The sequence below is a fragment of the Lagenorhynchus albirostris genome, chromosome 9 (assembly GCF_949774975.1).
Source record: "Lagenorhynchus albirostris chromosome 9, mLagAlb1.1, whole genome shotgun sequence".
NCBI lineage: Eukaryota > Metazoa > Chordata > Mammalia > Artiodactyla > Delphinidae > Lagenorhynchus > Lagenorhynchus albirostris.
The window spans coordinates 12,833,929-12,855,799 of record NC_083103.1 but is presented as its reverse complement, the minus strand read 5'-3'; the positions used below and the strand labels follow the sequence as shown (position 1 = coordinate 12,855,799).

Here is a 21,871-nt window from a genome sequence, read left to right as displayed (position 1 = left end):
TCACAGAAAACTGTCCATAAGTAGTTGTTTTTTAAAATTTCTTGCTCAGAAACCATTCCAGGCTTATAACCCAGGGTCCACTGCAAAAGAAGACCTTAACTTTCCCTCAGTCTCTTTTTACCACATGTCTGTGAATTTATAGTCATGGTTTTCTCTTCTGTCCCTGGTTGGCTGTCTCAGTTTTCTTTGCCTTGAATACTCTCTACTTTGTTCTAAGGGAAACAATTTAAAGTCTAATTGTGTGAGGGTAGGAGCAGTCAGCCTGCTGTAACATTAATAACCCAAATCATTAAAAATGATCAGAGGATAAGGGAAACCCTCAAAAGAATAGCACACCCTGCATTTAGAATATCAGAAGGGGTGGGATGAATTGGGAGATTGAGTATACATATATACATACATATACATAGTGTATACATATATACGCTAATATGTATAAAATAGATAACTAATAAGAACCTGCTGTATAAAAAATAAATAAAATTCAAAAATGCCAAAAAAAAGGAATATCAGAAGGGAATAAACAGTTTAAAAACTGGATTAGAAGAGAGAAATGCTAGAAATCACAGCATTTGTTTTGTTAAGAGTGAAAGAGCAAAGTAAAGCATAGGTGAGCAAAAAAGCCCAGGTGGTACGTGCGAACAACAGGCTGTCTATCTTGATTGATGTAACCAGGGAATTCAGTGACAGGTGAAGGGATTTTATACTTCCATCTCAATAATCTAAATGTGTTTTAAAGGGCAAAAATGTGAAGTCTGGTTATATGAGCATAGAGGAAATTAGAGCCTACTACTAAATTATAAAAGAGAGCCTATGTCATTAAAAATCCCCACCATTAGTCTATTTAAGGAAAAGTACAAAAACCTAGGGAAAAGTCATAACCTAAGACAGTTAAGTAGACTGGCTTCCCCCCTCCACCCCCTGAGCTTCTGGCAGTTAAATGGTACATAAGGGATGTAGAAAAGAAGCAACCAATTGATACCACTTGAAAATAACCAACCAGAATAACTTAAAATTTAGCCTAAAACCTTTATGGACTTGAATTTCATTTCCAAAATTTAGTACTTCTAATGTAATTAGTGGGTCTCCTAAAACTCCCAAGCTAGTACCTTGCATATGCAAAAATATACTGACCTAAATTGCTAATTATCTCTGTGACATATCACTTTGTGGGAGACTTTTTGCAAAAATGTGACAGTTAAATATAATTTAAAACAAAACAAAAAATCTTTGTTGAGTTTCCATGAGAATCTAGACAATGAAAAAATTCCTGAAAGGGGGGAGAGGGTTTTAAAGAAAAGAAGGAATAGAATTATTATTTTAAAAAAAGTTCCATTTGTATTTGAAATCCCCATGTTTAAAACCTGGCAATAAATTAAAATTTGAAAAACACTGGTGCCCACCAAGGATCTCTGCGAGTTGGATTTTGTTCCTGGGCCTCCCGCCTGCATTTTTTGCTTTTTGGTCTTGTGTGCCCTGCTGGCTAGGCTCAACCACTTCTAGTAATTAAGGACTGCTGATAGGATGTGGGCAGAAAGCCCCCTTCCTCCTTCCCTAGGGCTTATGTTATTTCCAGATTGTGAGCAAATGCATCCAAATTCTGTGACAGGAGTTTCATTCTAGGTTGTTAAGATACCTCCAAGAATTGTAAAGCATATCTTCTCTGGATAAAGTTTCCAGTTTAAAAAAAAAACAAAAAAACTTCCATTCCAAATCTAAAACCACTGTAAGACAAAAAGCACTAAGTTTAGTAATTGTTGTGTGCAAGTTGGTTTGCCTGTAAAATTATCATATATGGTGTATGAGAAGGTAGAACAAGGTTGAAGGGAAGAAAATTTACCTTTTTTGAAATCTTTTTCCATTTCCTCTCCCTATCCTTAATCACTACTATCTTCTCCCCAGTCAGTGTCAAAGGACTAGCAGAAAGACATTCTTCCATGCTTAGTGCTCTCAGCAAAAGTGTTAAGCTCAGAGCCTTCCTTGGAGTTTCTGGGACTAACTAACCCTGACCAAATAAACTGTCCTGTCAAATTGTGACCACCATTCAAATCAGGTCATATTTTCAGGTCCCAAAATAGTTCTGGAACTTAAGTGTAATTGTTAGTTGATAAAAATATAGTGTAAGCTTAAGCTTTATTTAGGCCCCAGTGCTGATTTAAAAATCAGTATGTTGGGCTTCCCTGGTGGCGCAGTGGTTGAGAGTCCGCCTGCCGATGCAGGGGACACGGGTTCGTGCCCCGGTCCGGAAGGATCCCACGAGCCACAGAGCGGCTGGGCCCGTGAGCCATGGCCACTGAGCCTGCGCGTCCGGAGCCTGTGCTCTGCAACGGGAGAGGCCCCAGCAGTGAGAGGCCCGCGTACCGCAAAATAAATAAATAAATAAAAATCAGTATGTTGAACAACTTCTGGTTCCAGGAGGGTAATATTATCTGTGTGAAATCCACTACGTTCTGTCCTCATCCTTGTTCTTGTTTACTTGGGATCTTCCAGCTATGAAGTGCAAAGGGGAAAGAAAGCTAGCTGGGCAGCTGCTGTGTGTAGATGTACATACATATACATACCTCCCCTCCCTCCCCTCTCCCCTCTCCTTCTCCACCCTCTGCCCAGCCCCAGCTGTTAGAACTAGGCAGCAGCTAGTTCAAATGGGAGATAAGCCTGCCTTGGGAAACAGCTAAGGAGAAAGAGTTCAAAAAGAGAAAAAAAAAAATCTAGCTTCCTAGGAACAGGAAATTTATCCCATAATGTAGGAAAAAATCCATCACCTTTCTGAAGGCAATTTTTTCACTTCTGCAAAACAGGCCTCATGCAAGAAGGTTAAAAAGAAAACCACAGAGCACACCCATCCAGCAGTTAGCCCATACCTGTAGCTTTCCACCTCCCTCTCTGGACTACTGTCTTCACTCTAAAAAACCAAGGAAAGAAAAATAAGTGGGCCATGCCTATACTTCTCATAATTCCAGATATGTAGCTTCTTTCCAAGGAAAAGCCCCTTTGTCACCAAGACTGAAGATAAAAAACAAACTCTCCCTCTCCCATTTTTAAAGTATACAATACCTTAACGATAAATTACATTTCACATCTCAAAGTTAATTTAAGAACACCATCAACTTAAAAATGGAGAACTAAAGTACTAAAAGGCTTAAGAAGAGGCTTACCACAAAATGTCACAACAAACAGCAAAACATTGACTAGGATTTATGAAGTTGAACTGTAGCACAGCTAGGTCACCAAAACAATCATTTTTTAGCATCTGCTTTTGGGTGGGAAACTACAGTAAAGCTAAAGGTTGTATAATCCTTTTAGCAATTAACGATCATATTGTTAATGTGAAGAGGCCATGATATTTCCCCAAACCAACCTTCCTGAATAGGCTGGTGCCAGGCATAAAGCTCTTCAAAGGCAACCCCAAGTTCCTGCCTTGTAAATGCATATTGGTGGCCCCAGGACAGTGGTGAACCACTGAAACCAACAAAAAATCGGAAGATGGGGAAGTTAATTGAAGGTAAAAGCAAACAGAGGAACCACAAAACCAGTCTGTTTCATTTTTAAACATTATTGAACAATCTTGCAAGATTGATTCTATAAAAGCTGCCCAAATTCCTACAAACTTCCATCTACAACTCCTGCCAACTGTACTTTCTGCCTGGCCCTGGCTACAGAGAACTGCTGAAAGTCACCAAGTCTACTCTGGAAAGTGTAAGAATTCTCAAAGACAAAGCTAGAACCAGAACTCACTGTGAGACACTACACTCTACCTACCCTCCGTGAACACAAAGACATTTCTTGACTGACATAAAATGGGTGCTTGAGTACTTAATCTGACTTTTCATATGGACCTAATTGGTCTTCAATTTTGCTAATGAAGTAATGATGCTCCCAACCATTTTAATGCAAAGTCTACACTAACAAAAAAAAACTTCTAAAAGCACTTTCTTGGACCTGCCTACATCATCAAGTTATTAAGTGGAAAGGAACTTAACATTTTCTAAGTTCACAACACCTCATTCAATCCTGTATCATTATAACCATTTAAGGTGGGGATTACTCTAAGAATTTAGATGCTACAATAATCTACATGAGGGATTCTAACTCCAGAGCCCATGGTCTATCTCTCTTGAGAAATGTGACCATCTAGGCAGTATAAACTTCTATTGAGACAGTGTGTCTTGAGAGGGCTCTGAAGTAGTTGTTACCTTGGAGGGTAGAGAACAAGTTAAATGTCTACTTGTTAGTTTTATTCTGGAAGATATAAAAGACCAAGGAGTCATGTTTCCCAATATGTTGCATGAAACAGTTGAGAAACACTGCTAGTGTGTGACCCTGTGAGACCAGACTCATACTGCATGCTAGCTGGGGAATCTCCAGGATACAAAGAGCAAAAGGGAGGCCTGGGGTTGTTAAGAAGGGCCATTATATTAAAAGTATGAAGGACACACATCTAGGTCCCAGAGAACATAGCGGCCCTATATACAGGGGGCTAAGGAACAACCTTAGTTGCATAGCCAAGAGAAAAAGGAAAGTGAATTATTTATTTAAAAAACAAACACATAAGTAGGATATTAATCATCCTACTAAGTCACCCGAAGACGTTTTAAAGAAAACTTAAGCACACAAAAAAAGGACACACCATCTTCCTCCACACAGGCCCTAGTCACTTGCAGGAGGACAGTGGGAAGACTAATACACCACACAAGAAGGTATTTTCTTTTTTAAAAAATTTAATTTAGTTTTTTTAGCTGCATCGGGTCTTAGTTGCGGCATGCGGGATCTTTCATTGAGGCACGCGGGCTCAGTAGTTGGTGGGCATGCAGGCTTAGTTGCCCTGAGGCATGTGGGATCTTAGTTCCTCGCCCAGAGATCGCACTCGTGTCCCCTGAATTGGAAGGCGGATTCTTTTTCTTTTTTTTAAGTGAATGGTGTTATTGTTTTTTAAAATTTATTTTATTTTTGGCTGCACTGGGTCTTTCTTGCTGCGCATGGGCTTTTCTCTAGTTGCGGTGAGCAGGGGCTATTCTTCATTGCAGTGCACAGGCTTCTCATTGCAGTGGCTTCTCTTGCTGCGGAGCACGGGCTCCAGAACGCAGGCTCAGGAGTTCTGGAGCACAGGCTTAGTTGCTCCGCGGCATGTGGGATCTTCCCGGACCAGGGCTCAAACCAATGTCCCCTGCATTGGCGGGCGGACTCTCAACCACTGCGCCACCAGGAAAGTTCCAAGTATTTTCTCTAAAAGCTTTGTCATTCCAGTTTTAATTTTCCTACATTTTGTTGCCTTGTCTGTAAGAAAACAGAAATGCTTTGGGGAGAGAGGAAAGCTAAATAGAAACTAAAAGCTTCAGGTTTGAGTTTTTTACATCTTTCATTTCTGTGGGGAACCAAACTAAATGCATTAAGATCTGTGAGGAAGCCTGAACTACCTTTGTCCTGTAATTCCCTGGAGCTCCACAGAGTCTATTTCTATTAATCTTACCTTCATGTTCTTAATCACTATGTGTGGAGGCATAAAGGTGGTTCCAAAGAGGGGTGAAAAGAGTTAGGGGAGGAAAAGGAGCACCAAAAAGTTAGGTGGGGTGGGGAGCAACGCAACAGACGAGGATGGAGGGAAACAAGGAGGACTGTCTGCTCGTGATATGTTTAGATGTTCCAAACATGACCTGCCATGATGTATTAAAATTGTACTTGGCAAGTCAGTGGTACAGGGGACTCTGAAAGGCAAAGCACTTATCCCACAATAAATAATCTGGAAATAATTTATATTTGGTTTTGGAATATATCCTGGAACTTACATGTTTCAAGGATGCAAGAGTGAATGAACAGTACCATCTCTCAGGGCTGATAGGAAAGGTCTCAGATCTCCTACACACCTCCCTTAGTGTAGGCAAGGTAATGAACCTTTCTTATTTTTCAGAGTTTTCTGCTGGCCTGTATCTTGAGTAAATAACAAAACACAGTCCTTTACAGTAAGATAAATGGTCACTGACTCAGTCACCATCAACAGCTCTTACATAGTATGCACTGAACCAAACTCCAGATACAGAGGCTGGTAACAGGCACAGTAATTCTCAATGACCTACATAAGGCCTGAACCCATGACCCTAGCCTCATGAACATGACTCACTAACTTACTAACAATTGTTAGTAAGTGCTCTCAATAATACCTGGATATAAATAAAGCAGGGAGCTAAAGAAGAACTGAACTATCCAGATGAGAGATTTTTGAAATGTTTTTAAATGCAGTGTTTTTCCCATAAACATAAAGGTGAAGCTGTTCAGGTTGAAGACAGAGGGGGGCAAGGCAGATCCTACCTGTTTGCCTCTCCTGGCCCTCAGGGTAACCATAGGTCTCCTGGGAAATTTGAAAACAGGCCTGGATAATTTAAAACAATAGATAATTCACTGATTTTATATCCAGCTTTGAGATGAATAGTTTTTTGCACAGATTTTTCTCTTCGAATCTAACAGGTTATCACAAATCAAGGAATTTAAGATGCCATCAATGGTAATAAATGCGTGCATCCTCAAATTGATGGTATATGGTATTTAAAATCTGCACACCTTATCACCAGAAAGTAGGGAGAAATGTCCAGTCATTAACAAGTGGCTACAATTATAAAAGCTAACATGTTTTGAGTACTGTACGCCATGCGGTGTTTTCAGTGCTTTACATTTAATGCTCCTACCTATTCTATCTCCATTTACAGATGAGAAAAGATACAATGAAGTAACTCTCAAGATCACATGAATCCAGGCAATGAAGGAGTTGGATGGAATGAATATAATGCCAGGCAGTTGGAACCTTGGTTGAAAGCCTGACAGATACACTGAAGCTCACAGTAAACTCCCTTCTCCTAGCCACATCTTTCCCAGAGCATCTCCTTCCACTGTAATAAGTTGCTCTACAATGAACAGTCTGGGTCCTGTAGAACATCAAGTTAAGAACTATCTATAAGGAAGATCATGCACACAAACCACAGAAAAGACCGTTTAAAATGCTGAGCTCCATAAAGTTGAACCTGACCTTTTTTCTTAGGCAAATCTTGTTAAGTAGGTAAATGTCCAAAGTCTCAACTGTCCCGAGAGAGATCTGATTAAAGGTAGTGAAAACTTCCTGCTGTTACTCAGTAGACATGTGACTCTGATCAAGTTCATTAACATCTCTTAAGTGTCAATTTCCTCACCTGTAAAAGAGGAGTTAACTATACACATTATCTCAAAAGGAACCAAATGGATGCCCAGAATACACTCAAGCCACTGTACAAATCTCTAACTGGAAGAGAAGACAAATAATAGGAATGACTTAGGAAAATTGTGCTTTTAAAAAATGTTTGTTACCTTTTAGACTGTTTGCAACGCCCTCACTTCTTTCTTTTTCCTCCGGTTATACGGCTGGCTCAATAAGAAGGTTGGGCTTACTGTTTTGGAAAACTGCATGTCCTCCCACCCCCATACCCTAGAAAGCCAAATAACCAGATGAAAGGATCAACTTTGGAAGCTATCCTAGCTAGCCAAGCTCTTCATGATGCAGAACTCCACCAGGGATTAGTGCTAAATCCAGTTGAGTTTGTCTGGATTAGCCACTCTACCTGTTTTCCCTAGGAACCTGCAGCCAGGGAATGGCAGTTGTTACCAGATTCTAATTCAGGATCCTGGGCACACACATCACAACTAATAGTGAGTAGAATCTACTCAAAGACTAGAGCATCAAATGAAATGTGTAAAAGTGTTCAGCAACAAATAGGTGGACTCAAGACTGAAAAACTAACCACTAACTGTTCTGCTCATCTGTAAAATGGGGGTGATTAGGTGGATTAAACAGATACACTGAAACACACAGTAAATGCCCTTCTTCTATTCTTATCACTCCCAGAGCATCTCCTTCCACAGTAGTAAACTGTTCCATGTTAAACAGCCTGAGTCCTGTACATCAGGCTTAGCTCTGATTTGTCTTGGTCAGCAGGGATAAAACGCGACACTTCCTCTGTGGGGTATATAAAAACCGTTCCCCCCGCCCTTCCGACACTTGCTCTGTGGCTACTATTTCCATGATTCACACTTAAGTTTGGGGCTTCTGATTCTTTACTGACTGAGTCATCTACGTGTGTTCTCTTCCTGACCCTAGGAGAGAAGATTACAAACAGATCTCAACCTCATCTCCTTCGCCACTGGCCAGTATGCTCATCCTCTCTTTAGAGGCAACAATTCTTCCCCAGCTTTAAAAAAAAAAAAATGTGGTAAAAAATACACAGGAACTTCCCCGGCAGTCCAGTGGGTAAGACTCCACACTTCCAATGCAGGGGACACGGGTTCGATCCCTGATCAGGAAACTAAGATCCCACAAGCTGCACACAGTGTGGCCAAAAAAAAGAGAAAAGTTTACTATCTAACCATTTTTGAGTGTACAGTTCAGTAGTGTTAACACTGTTATGCAAAACGGCAACACTTTCTTCATGTGACAATTATAAACATTTTTCTTGTGAGCAGCCCATATTTAAGAATCAAGAGTCAGGGGGCTTCCCTGGTGGCGCAGTGGTTAAGAAGCCGCCTGCCAATGCAAGGGACACGGGTACGAGCCCTGGTCTGGGAAGATCCCACACGCCATGGAGCAACTAAGCCCATGTGCTCTAGAGCCACAGTTGTGGCTAGTTGTGCAAGCCACAACTACTGAGCCCGCATGCCACAACTACTGAAGCCCACACGCCTAGAGCCCATGCTCCACAACAAGAGAAGCCACCGCAGTGAGAAGCCCTCGCACTGCAAAGAGTAGTAGCCCCCCACTCGCGGCAACTAGACAAAGCCCGCATGCAGCAACGAAGACCCAACGTAGTCAAAAATAAATAAATAAAATAAATAAATCTATTAAAAAAAAGAATCAAGAGTCAGAATTGGCATAAAGCCTGACTTTGCCAATATCTTCCTTATCTGTATATCACAAACAATAAATATAACACCTATCTGACAAAGCCACCATCTTTTTTTTTCCTTTTTTAAAAAATTTATTTTATTTATTTTTATTTTTGGCTGAGTTGGGTCTTCGTTGCTGGGCGTGGGCTTTCTCTAGTTGCAACGAGCAGAGGCTACTCTTCATTGCAGTGCGCGGGCTTCTCACTGCGGTGGCTTCTCTTGTGGAGCACAGGCTCTAGGCACGCGGGCTTCAGAAGTTGTGGCTCACGGGCTCTAGAGAGCAGGCTCAGTACTTGCGGCGCACGGGCTTAGTTACTCCGTGGCATGTGGGATCTTCCCGGACCAGGGATCTAACCCATGTCCCCTGCATTGGCAGGCGGATTCTTAACCACTGCACCACCAGGTAAGCCCCAACATAATTATTAAATCCTCTGAAACTGCTACAAAAAGTGGTTCACAAAGTTGAATGGTGGTGAGTTGGACTTTGTTCTTCTTCCTTTCCCTGATCTGCCATCTTATCTCCTGTTTAGTTATATGATCTTTCCATACGACTATGTACACAGCTAAACAAGAGTTCATCTCACCTAAGAGGCATTCCATTTTGGAGGTGCTCAGGTGAGGCAGACAGGGAATGCAAAATACATTTTAAAAAAATCTCTTTTCCTACTTCCTCCCAAAATGCCTACACTCTCCAAGTAATTCTCAAATCCCCATTAAGTATTCCCTCTCTCCTCCCCATACAGCTCTCTATTGCAGGGGGAGGGAGTAGGAATCTCATTCTGTCTTTAGCTCCTCCTGTTTCCTTGGCAGCACTGTCAGCCCTGGGCAACAAAATTGCTGGATGTAGCAGCAGCAATTTACATATGGTAGCTAAGCTAATGTGCAGCTTTCTCCGGGAAGAACTGCTAACTGTCCTATGTATCTTTCTAGTTTGAACCCAATGTTCCAGGCATATCAGTGTTAAATATTTGCCTAGCAGCTTCTACCTCCCAAAGACACAGGGAACCATGCACAGAAGTCAGAGGCAGCAAAGGTTCCCCACTGTGTGGAAGAAGTGGGGGTTCTAAAGATACAGAGGAGGGCTACAAGGATTGAGACACTGACAAAGCACCTAATCCGCACCCAAAGCCTCAGTCATTCCAATTTCCCATAATATTCATGTATCATTTCCTGAAATTTGGCATGTTCAAAGACCACCAGTTCCGCCTTAGTTTCACTGCCCGGCCATAAGGCCAAATCTGTCTCATCTAGTGAGTCACTACTGCTCCTCTCTCCAAATGCATTTTGATTTCAGCCCACTTGTGCAGCTCATCAGGGCTGCACCATATGTTAGTACCATGTAGGCAGAATGTGACTAATTTTTTTTTCTAAAACACTGTCAGAGTTACTTTTTAAATTACCTTATAATCTTGATGTCTCTGAAGAGTCATTTCTATAATACATAACCTTCTGGAAATGACTTTATTCTCCTGAGTGCTCAAAGGAGATTCTTCAGCATTTTCATTCCCATTTTCCAGATGAGGGAACTAAAGTGAAGATAGCAGACTAAGCGACCCAGGTTCCACAAGCAGCCAGTAAGATTTTTACTTTCTGGAGTCACAGCACTCTATTTGGTAAAATAAGCCAGTCTGTAAAATGCTTTTTTGGAGGGGAACTCAAAATATTCGTTTGCTTTTATTTTTCTGAGGTGATTATTAAACTTTAAGCATAACAAGTACTTGGAATTTATAGGCTGATTTTTTTTTTTTTTTTTTGGCCGTACGGGGGCCTCTCACTGTTGTGGCCTCTCCCATCGCGGAGCATAGGCTCCGGACGCGCAGGCTCAGCAGCCCAGCCGCTCCGCGGCATGTGGGATCTTCCTGGACCAGGGCACGAACCCATGTCCACTGCATCAGCAGGCGGACTCTCAACCACTGCGCCACCAGGGAAGCCCCCTATAGGCTGATTTTGATGACTGGTCTCATGATATCCATCTGAGTAGTTTTAAGGGAAAAGGACTGAATGAGACATGGACCACAAATGTTTTTCTAAGGCAGAGATCATAAATGGGTGGAACTAACATTTTGAGAGTAAAAGAAATATATCTGGCTTGCAGATTCAGCTACCATCACCATGTCCCCTAAAATTTTTTTTAAAAGGAGGGGCTACTCCTCCCTACCCTAGGCAACATGCCTCTTCTCCAGCAATAATGGTTGCTGGTTTTGATAGTTCAACTTATTTCAGGACAGTCTCCGTAGGTCTTTTCTTTCAGGTCATATGTTCATTCCAGTAATTGTTTGGGGTAGCAGTTTTTTGTGTTTTCTTTTGCGGTACGCGGGCCTCTCACTGTTGTGGCCTCTCCCGTTGCAGAGCACAGGCTCCGGACACGCAGGCTCAGCGGCCATGGCTCACAGGCCCAGCCGCTCCGCGGCATGTGGGATCTTCCCAGACCAGGGCACGAACCCGTGTCCCCTGCATCGGCAGGCGGACTCTCAACCACTGCGCCACCAGGGAAGCCCTGGCGTAGCAGTCTGACTGACACTGCATTAAGATTTTTCTATTCTGATAAACAAGGTACTACTGTATAGTACAGGGAACTATAATCAATATGCTATGATAAACCATAATGGAAAAGAAGATGAAAAAGAATTCATATATGCATAAATGAATCACTTTGCTGTACAGCAGAAATTAACACAATGTTGTAAATCAACTATACTTTAATAAAATTTACAAAAAAGATCTTTCTAGTCTTCAATTGATAATAGCACTTGCAAAATATAAAAAATGATCTTAAATATCTTATCAATAGTGAAACCTGCACATGCCCTTTGAATCCAGCAGTTCAGCAACTCCAGTTCTAGAAATACAGCCTTCAAATAAGCTTACACCTGATGTACACAAAGGGGCATACATAAGAACATTGTTTATAATAGCAAAAACTGGAAACATATATGCGTATCAGTTGGGTGCTGGTTAAATAAACTATAGTACAGAGACACAATAGAACACTCTGTAGCTATTAAAGAGAAAAAGGCAGTTCCAATGTACCACTAAGGACTGATCAGGAGGATATATTTATATAAGAAAGGATTGGGAATTCCCTGGCGGTCCAGTGGTTAGGACTTAGCACTTTCACAGCCAGGGCCCGGGTCCAATGCCTGGTCGGGGAACTAAGATCCCTCAAGCATCGTGGCGCAGCCAAAAAAAAAGAAAGAAAGGGTTTACACATGGCTTGTACATAAATAGAATATCTCTGGAAGGATAAAGAAAAAATTGCTAACAAGGTTGCAGAAGTGGAATACTGACTGAATTGTCTACATATGGATATGCTATCTATTCTACAGAAATTTTTTTTTAAAGAAAACTCTTGAAATTATGAGGGACAAAGAAAAATCCCAACTCAAGCTCTGTTACAAAACAAGCACCTTGTTTTTGTATTTTTTTTTCCTGCTTTGCCAGAAACTTGTGTGTGGAAACAGCCAATGTCCAGGTTAACCAGCAGTATACCTACCATGTGTGAGCTGAGTAATTATATTATACCATTTGAAATTATCCCAGCAACTCAACTGACTGCAAACATTACAGCTGGACTATTTACAAAGTTTGGAGGTATTTTCAATCACTCAGCTGTATATCTATGTGTACATTTCTTCAATCAACCCTTCTTGCCAGGCAGAGTGCAACATTAGCCGGATTCCAGTAAGGAAGGCAAAGGACAGGGTGAGATAATGTGTCAAAACAAGTTCTATAAATACAGCTTTTGGCCTAGTACCTCAAAAAGGAATCAAAACAGCTTCAAGCTTAAATAGAAAAATCCTACAGTCCTGCAGTATCTTGCTTGAAGGCTCTAGAGAACAAAAGAGGCCAGGGATCTGGAATCTTGTTTCTCACACCATATCTTGTGTCCCCCTCCCTAACCTCAGAAGGAGGTTAAGATCGAATTGCAGGTTATCATTCCAGGTCAGCATCTCCCCACCTTTTCCTTTATCTTACCCCCAACACTACCAAATACATCAATATCCTCTCACTGAGCTCACTCCCAATTCTTAGGCTAACATGCCCAATATATACAACATACAACAGTTCTTCCACAGTACCTAACACCTAACTTCTATCATCTCCAAAATCTTTGACCAAGCAGCCAGGAACCCTGCCTGTACCATCTGCCCCAACCTCACCCTAAACACATGGGCACTCAGCAGGATGCTTCCATATGGTCTTGTCTCAGGAGGTTTGTCCTATTCTGTTGAAAAGCAGGAAACTCTACTCAATCTCTTTCTGTTCTTAAGGTCATAATTCTACAAAACCAGAAACCACTTCTTTCTGTAGAGACGCTTCCTGAGATAGTTAGGTTTTATGCCAGAAAATACAAAAATTACACCTTTGCTTCAGCCAATCAGGGCGTATGTTCAGCATGACTTGATTCATCCCAAAGGATGTGCAGCCCTAGGGCAAATTCTAAATATCTCTTTAATACTGTCACTTTAAAAAAAAGTGACTTCAGTTATCATGCTTTCATCACTCTCAAATTGTGCTCCTAAAAGTGCTTCTCACATTTAAATACCCATTTATATGGTCTCTGTCACCTCCTTCAAATCACTCCTAAAAAAAATCCCACTGTTCCACAAAATTAAACTTGTCAGTGCTTTGATTTCATTTTTACAAAAACAAGCTCTCTGTAAAATGGGAGATCTATCCATCAAAAAACACACATAGAGAACATCCAACTTGATACCTAGAAGCAGAGAGGGTACAAAAAAGGCCCAATCCCCATCCCTATTCAGAAGACAAGATTTACACAAACAAAAAACATAGGACAGGGCTTCCCTGGTGGCGCAGTGGTTGAGAGTCCGCCTGCCGATGCAGGGGACACGGGTTCGTGCCCCGGTCTGGGAAGATCCCACATGCCGCGGAGCAGCTGGGCCCGTGAGCCATGGCCGCTGAGCCTGCGCGTCCAGAGCCTGTGCTCCGAAACGGGAGAGACCACAACAGTGAGAGGCCCACGTACCGCAAAAAAAAAAAAAAAAAAAAAAACATAGGACAGCATATACACAAGGGAAAGCATATACGGTTAGAGAAAATCTGTCATCAATTTGAGAGAGACAAACACCTTAGAAGAACTGATTCTTCCCTGTCTAAATCAAACTTTTGTGCTATTTAATCACGTCTAAGATGGAATAACATTTTTGCTACCCTCCACTGAAATTACTCAGCCTACCAATAATTCTTCCATCATCATTTCTTTTAAACACATCTCCCTATTATCCTGTTACACTAACACAGATCACAGCTAGTGGATTAGGTAAAATCTGCCAGTCTTCCCTTCCCATGCTCCCCTATGAAGGCCTCTCCTTAAGATGTGTAGCGCAGGAACCAAGAGTTAAAGAAACTAAAATTAACTCTGCTTTCAATATCTTCAGTAAACAGTCTGGCACCAGCAGAGATAAATTAGTAATTCTGGGAATGCTTCACAGACTATTTGCCTTCCAGCTTTTTATCATCAAAAAATGAATTAGTTGACAGAGACCTGCAAAACCAAAGTCATATAGTATAGTCATTTTCAGAAGGAAATTCTAAAATGAAACCGGGTTAAACTGATTCATGATTCAAAAATCCCCAAATAAAACTCAGAACGTGTTAATAAAATTAAGAGTCAAATATTGACTATAAGCCTATAATGCACCCTACACTCAGACTCTGGAGTCACACCACTTTTTTTTTTTTTTTTATCTTTGGCTGCATTGGGTCTTCGTTGCTGCACACAGGCTTTTCTCTAGTTGCGGCGAGCGGGGGCTACTCTTCATTGCGGTGCACGGGCTTCTCATTGTGGTGGCTTGTCTTGTTGCGGAGCACGGGTTCTAGGCGCGCAGGCTTCAGCATTTGTAGCACGCGGGCTTGGTAGTTGTGGCTCGTGGGCTCTAGGGTGCAGGCTCAGTAGTTGTGGGGCATGGGCTTAGTTGCTCCGTGGCATGTGGGATCTTCCCAGACCAGAATTCGAACCCGTGACCCCTGCATTGGCAGGTGGATTCTTAAAACACTGCGCCACCAGGGAAGCTCCCACACCACTGCTTTTGAATCCCAGTTTTGAGCTTACTAGCCAGGTTTAGCTTTGGGTAAATTGTTTAACTTCTTTATACCTGTTTTCTCATCTGCCAAATGGTTATGGTAACTGTAACTACTTTAGAAGATGTTTGTTAGAATTTTAAAACTCATGTATGTAAAAGCATTTAGAACACTGCCTGGCACACAGAAACCACTCAATAAACTTTTGCTATCATTATTATTCCAGGCACTAAGGTTGGTGCCTATGGTGGGAGAGGATTGTTTCTCTTCAAAATGGAGGACGTAAGATTTTAATTTAATTTTTTTCTGTTCTTCTTCAAATTCTTTTCCCATTAAGGTTATTACAGAATATTGAGCAGAGTTTCCTGTGCTATACAGTAGATCCTTGCTGGTTATCTACTTTAAATACAGCAGTGTGTAGATGTCAATCCCAACAAAATGGAGTACCTAACATTATACAGAAATATTTCCTATTAGAAGGAGAGGGAGGGGTGTAGATAAGAAGGCAATGACTGGCTGACAAATCTTCAACTGGGCCTGTTCGCGTCCAGTGTAAGTGTAACCTTCATTACGAAATACTGAACCACTTGTTCTAAGAGCACTTATTTATTTATAAACATTTATTTATTACCCTCCCACGTCATATCAAAAAAGGATTTATGGAAGCTTTCAAAAAGCATACAATGAAAAAAATAACAACTAATGAGACCAGGAAAATTATAATTTTTTTAAAGATCAAGAACAAAGGGAAAGCTGAAATAGAGATGTGCTAAACCACAGAGTCCTTTATTGAGGCTGAGCAGTAAAATCAGAGAGCTGCCACTGATTTTAATCTCCAATGATAGACCCTAAAGAGAATATATAGTGATTCATGGTATAAATGAGAAAACATTAGTAGAATGGCAAAATGAGACAGGCACTAAGAGTTGCCAAGGGGAAGTTGAAGCCCACTTAATGCCACACTCAACAGTATTTTATGAAGTCATCAAGTATGTAGGACCCATGAGAGACTCAGCACCAGGTCCTAGGCCCTACACAAACACATACACCTGAAGCCAACAATGGACAAGTCACAGAGCAACAGACTCCTAAGTGATTCAAAGGTGGAATACATCAGTAAATGGTCACATGGAACCCTGCAACCATACCACACAGCCACAGAAGAACCTGCCTCAGTGACTGTATTTCTCCAGCATTTTAAGTCCTTTAGTCTCCTCATGGGCCACAGTTACAAATATGTGCAGAGAACTGTCTCATCCCTACTCAGCTGACAAGTTCTATTCCCAACTCAGCATGCTTATGACTCATGGGGGGGATGGGGGAGGGGAGTAAAAGGAAAGGGTAAAACAAAGAAACCAACTTGAAATCAGACTTAAGTTGATCAAGATCGAGCAATTCATTTCTGTCTAATCAGAATATCTCATAACAAAGCACGAGAGTACTCCTTAAATATATAACAAATCCAATACTCTTTGGAAATAAACTGAAATCTGTCTGCATGTCATGTCCCATACTATTCCTTAAATAGACATGACACCAAAAAACATTACAAGCCCTCTGGTAAGGCTAAACTTTACAAAGCACTCTGAATCTGTGCAAACAGCATAGGCCACTGCAAAGCCCAAAGCAATGGGGCATTTCCCAGTTCCTTTCCCGGCAAAAGGCCAAGGGAAGAGGCTTAGCCCCTACTGTACCCTCTTCCAAAAAGATGTGTATGAGGTCATTTCTTAAGGGGGTAAACGTGTCTCAGCCTTTTCTACTCAAATCTTACATCAGGAAATTTGTGTGCCAGGAAAGGAATTCATTTCCACCCCTAAGAACTGGGCTTTGTGACAAGTGAAAAACAAAAGGGAAAAAACACTACTACTTTAATGAGAAAAGTTTCTAAAAGAACCCAGAGACCATTTCTGACACTATGTTTACCAGTTTGGCATCCTCTCCCTAAAATATATTTTGTTAAATAATACAAATCTTGTCTCCTCACCCCATCCCCAAGATTCTGAAACATTCTTTACCATTTATAATTGACAAAACAAAAAAGACAAACGGGTCACCTCTTCAACTTGAAAACCTCAGTCCTCCACAGAAATGTACACAGACAGACAGATGGACGCATGGAAGAACACAAATTGCAAGCCCTGGCCGAGCCCTGAGCAGGCCAGAGCCAGGATGGGCGCACAGGGCAGCCACGCGGCCGAGCTAGTGGGCTGCTCCTGCTGTTGCTGTACAAATATAGAAAGCTGAAAAGTGGAACAGCAGCTTCAGCAAAACAGGTCCTCCTCCCTGCTCAGAGAGGGAGGAGCAGGGACCTGAACAGCTTTATCCATACATGGTTGCTGAAAGGGGGCCATTAGTGAAAGCCCAATTATCTCACACACATGCACTGTGTTCACATGCTCCAGACAAAAAACAGAAACACACAGGCCGGTACTTGAAGAAAGGTTTGAGATTGTATTTTGGCCGAGGAACTTCCCGATAATTTCAGTCACTTACACCAAGAATCCCTCTGCCACAGCAAACAGGAAAGACACTGTGAGAACTTCAGCAGGCTGCACTCTTACCAGGCCAGCAGCAGCCATGAGGCTTAATTTATCATTTAAATCCTGGAACTTAACATGCAAAAAAGGTTATTCCGCATGTGTGTGAAGGGTCCTAGACTTCACGGGCCCTTTGCTGCTTTCAGAATGAAGGTCTCATTCCAACTCTCAGACAGTTTTAGGTCTCTCTTTTTCTTTTCTTCTGATTTACAAGTTAAAATAAATTTGATACAACTTTTAAAATATATTTCCCAGGATGCTGGCTTATATAATCAGAAGTCAAATGTTTATGTTCTAAAAATTACTTTGCTTGGAACAATTCATTCAGATTCATCTCAATGTGAAATATATGAAAAGCTTAATTTCTGGCCAGAGTGAACTCTCCAAAGATAAGAAATGCATGGTTTAAAAAAAAAAAAAAAAAAAAAAGGCAGGCAACCAAAGAAGGAAAGAAAATGCATGGTTGATGGGTTCAAATGATTCTGTACTTTAGTTCTCAATGAATCAACCAATACTTACTGTGCATTTGAGATCTTTGATTACAAAATACTTGCTAAGTCACCCAGTTGCGAAGGGGAGCTCCAGAGAGGAGAACATTGCCTAGCTCCTTTCCATCACTGACATGTCTGGTATATGTGTGTGCACAATCCTCCAGTTTATGGGACATAAGTAAACATACTAGGTTGCTGGGGGGACATAAATAAACATACTAGGTTGCTGGGGGGACATAAATAAACATACTAGGTTGCACCCCAGCAAAATGCTTTCTCTAAAACTGAAAAAAAGAAAACCCTTCAAATTCTTAAAATTAATTGTTTCACCATAATTATTTACTTTAGTATATTTTATAGGCAAATTGACCATTTGAAATTTTCTCTTTACCTTTTGTAGGTAATGTAGTAATGATGAGCAAATTATGCCAAATTATGGCAAAACTGATCTCTCAATCCCACCACCTAGATCTCACAGTGCAAGGCACAGCCTTGTCCACACTCTGTTTGACGTGCTGAAAAAGAAGAGCACAGGGACTTCCCTTGTGGCTCAGTGGTTAAGAATCCGCCTGCCAATGCAGGGGACACAGGTTCGAGCCCTAGTCCGGGAAGATCCCACATGCCACGGAGCAACGAAGCCCATGAGCCACAACTACTGAACCTGCGCTCTAGAGCCCATGAGCCAGAACTACTGAGCCCGAGTGCCACACCTACTGAAGCCGCGCGCCTAGACCCTGTGCTCCGCAACAAGAGAAGCCACCAAAATGAGAAGCCCACGCACCGCAATGAAGAGGGTAGCCCCCGCTCGCCCCAACTAGAGAAAGCCGGCGCTCAGCAACGAAGACCCAACGCAGCCAAAAATTAATTTTTTTTTTTTTTAAAAAGGGAAAAGACCACAGCAGAATTCCAGCAATGGAGGCATTTTCATGTCCCACAAAACAAGGACATGCAAGTGTTCAACATTTTATTTAAAATCTCTTAACTGTGTTAGTGTCTTATACATTTTTTTAAATACATTTAATTTTTCTGAGCAGGCCTGTTATAGCAACTTTGATTTCCCAAAGTGTATTTTATTGTGGACTACTATGTTATTTTTTGGGTGAGATCACAGCTTTAATTACCCATTAAGATTACTTATGTAAAGATAAACAACACAATGCAAAACACCACAATTGTATACAGCAAGGGTGGTTAAAGTATAACCACAAAATCAAAATGGCTATACACACCTATAGTATGGCCATTGGCAAGTCATTTCTTTCCTGTTACCTGATTCCTCAAGTGAAAAATGGTATCGGACCAGATCAGGAGTCCACATTTAGGGTCCACAGACCTGTAGAATTCATGGATATTTCATGCATGCCATAAACCCCACTATATTATGTGCAAAATTTTATATATATGTAAAATATATTTATGTACTTAATTTATGTTTATAGGGAAATGGGTCCATAGCTTTTTACCAGATTTTCAAAGGGGGTCCATGATCCAAAACAGGTTTAAGAACCAAAGACTAAACGATATATAGTTTGTTCCATCTCTAACATTCTGTCATCTCCTCTTGCACTTCCTAGTCCAATAAGAAGGCAATCTTCATGACTAAACCTAGTCAAGAATAAACAAGTCACCCTGGCCAAGAAATTATTCAAAACAATATATCCCAATTCAAAAGAATCTCAATTGTTTTTAGATGCAGACTAACATAATGCCTTTTAAAAAAAATTCTCAGACTTCCCTGGTGGTCCAGTGGGTAAGACTCCGAGCTCCCAATGCAGGGGACCTGGGTTTGATCCCTGGTCAGGGAGCTAGATCCCACAGGCATCCCACAACTAAGAGTTCCCATGCCGCAACTAAAGAGGCCACACATGGCAATGAGGATCCCATGTGCCACAGCTAAGACCCGGCACAGCCTAAATAAACAAATAAGTATTTCTCAAAAAAAATTCTCAAGCTATTGTAAATCAACCATAACTTCAATTAAAAAAAAAAAAAGCCTCAGGAAAAAAATTTTTTTTTTCCCAAGCAAATTTTACTACCACAGCTCACCTCAGGAGGCTTACAGGAGAGTGGAATTCTGTAGATCTGCTGAGGAACATCCCACTAGATACTTCCTCTCTTACCAGGTGTACTTTTTTTTTTAAGAAGCTAAGGCCTCCAGTTTCCTACTTCTAATTCTATCCTGTAGCACAGAAAGTAATAGGAGACAGGTAGAGAGGGAAAAAACTAGAGCATGGAAGATTGGAATAAAGAAGACTGATAATAGGCAAACAAAGAAGCTACCCATCCTGTCAGCAAGACGTGATATCTGAGAATAGCCACTGCCTAATATCTCAATTTGTAAAAAGTATATTAGATAAAAGAAAAACCTAGCCTTCCTCTAAGACAATAAAGGAAAAAAATGTGTCTGTTACTGAACCATTTAAGCCTAAAATTTTTAGGTTCTCATGGCAACCTAAGTCATCACACTGCACATACTGTATATAAAGTACATATTTAGAGGCTTAACTAGTAAACTCAAAATGTGACATATGTGCAATGTGGGCGACAACATTATTCTGGGAACTTTAAAATCTTCCAACTTTTATTTTGCAGCCTCAAAGATGATATAATACAGTCAACTATGCAGAAGGTGCAAGCTCAAGGAAGAGGTACAAAGAACATAAATAGAAGCAAAGAGATGAAAGACAAGAAAAATCAGGCTATCAGAAAGTTTCTGAACATGGCTCTCCCTCCCACTGTGAATCAACCTGTAAATGGAGACTTAAAAAACAAGATTGCTAGTGAGGACATATATCAAGATAGCATTTGGGACACACTTTAATGTGGGTCCAGTCAAAAGAGAACATGGTCACAGAGCAGACCATTTGGTAAAAATGGCACTGACTGCAAGGTAGCCAAGAGACTGGTGATTTCTTTCTCTCTCTTTTCTAGGAGCTCATGGAATATGGCTGTTTGGAATTAAGAAGCAATGTCAGAGCCAAAAGGATGGCTGTGGGGCATGGGAGTTGGAAGATGGGGACCAGACTTTAAGAAGAAGGGTAAAAAAAGGGAGATGGCTGTCTTTCATGTCACATCATTTCTCACTAAGGAACCAAATAAAGATGTAACATCCAGTTTTCTCACCTACTAAATGACCTGTGGGAGGGATACCCCCACCTATCTGCCCATAGGAACTCCATGCATTTCTTTTTAAAGACACGAAGATGCTATGAATGCTACCTACCTTAAAACCACATTTCCATGCCACTTTCGTTAGGGTTAAATCACTCCTACTTTTCAACAAGAAAACAGGTAAACAGTTTAGGTAAGGTACGCAAACAGTATCTTACCAGGGCAGTTAAAAGATACGCCCATTTTTTCCTAACTCAATGGTAAGAACTTCTAAAATAAGACAATGAATTTACATTACTGATTAACAGTTAAAAATTATACTACTACATGAAAAGGAGTGGTTACAAAAATAAATTATTTCTTTTTTTTTTATTATTTACTTATTTATTTATTTTTGGCTGTGCTGGGTCTTTGTTGCTGCACACGGGCTTTCTCTAGTTGTGGCGAGCAGGGGCTACTCTTCATTGCGGTGCTCAGGCTTCTCATTGCAGTGGCTTCTCTTGCTGCGGAGCACGGGCTCTAGGTGCAAGGCTTCAGTAGTTGCAGCACTCTGGGCTCAATAGTTGTGGCTTGCGGGCTCTGGAGCAGAGGCTCAGCAGCTGTGGTGCACAGGGTTAGTGGCTCCGCGGCATGTGGGAATCTTCCTGGACCAGGGCTCGAACCCGAGTCTCCTGCATTGGCAGGCGGATTCTTACCCACTGCGCCACCAGGGAAGCCCAATTATTACATTATTTTCATGAGGCTTAGCCTCTAGAAGCAAGAAAAGGAAAGGAAAATAGCACAGATTTT

The 21,871-nt window shown here is 41.2% G+C and overlaps 1 protein-coding gene across 7 annotated transcripts in view; it reads right to left on the bottom strand.

Annotated features, from left to right (window-relative positions):
• Window positions 1-21,871, bottom strand: part of CELF1 (CUGBP Elav-like family member 1) — a 71,876-nt gene that overhangs the window by 32,426 nt on the left and 17,579 nt on the right. For 6 of the 7 annotated variants that reach the window (XM_060159160.1, XM_060159161.1, XM_060159162.1 and 3 more), the window contains exon 2: window positions 2,862-2,902. The exons of the other annotated variant lie outside the window; for it this stretch is intronic. The gene's annotated coding sequence lies outside the window, so the exon portion shown is untranslated. The remainder of the gene's footprint in view (window positions 1-2,861; window positions 2,903-21,871) is intronic. 7 annotated transcript variants of the gene reach the window in all.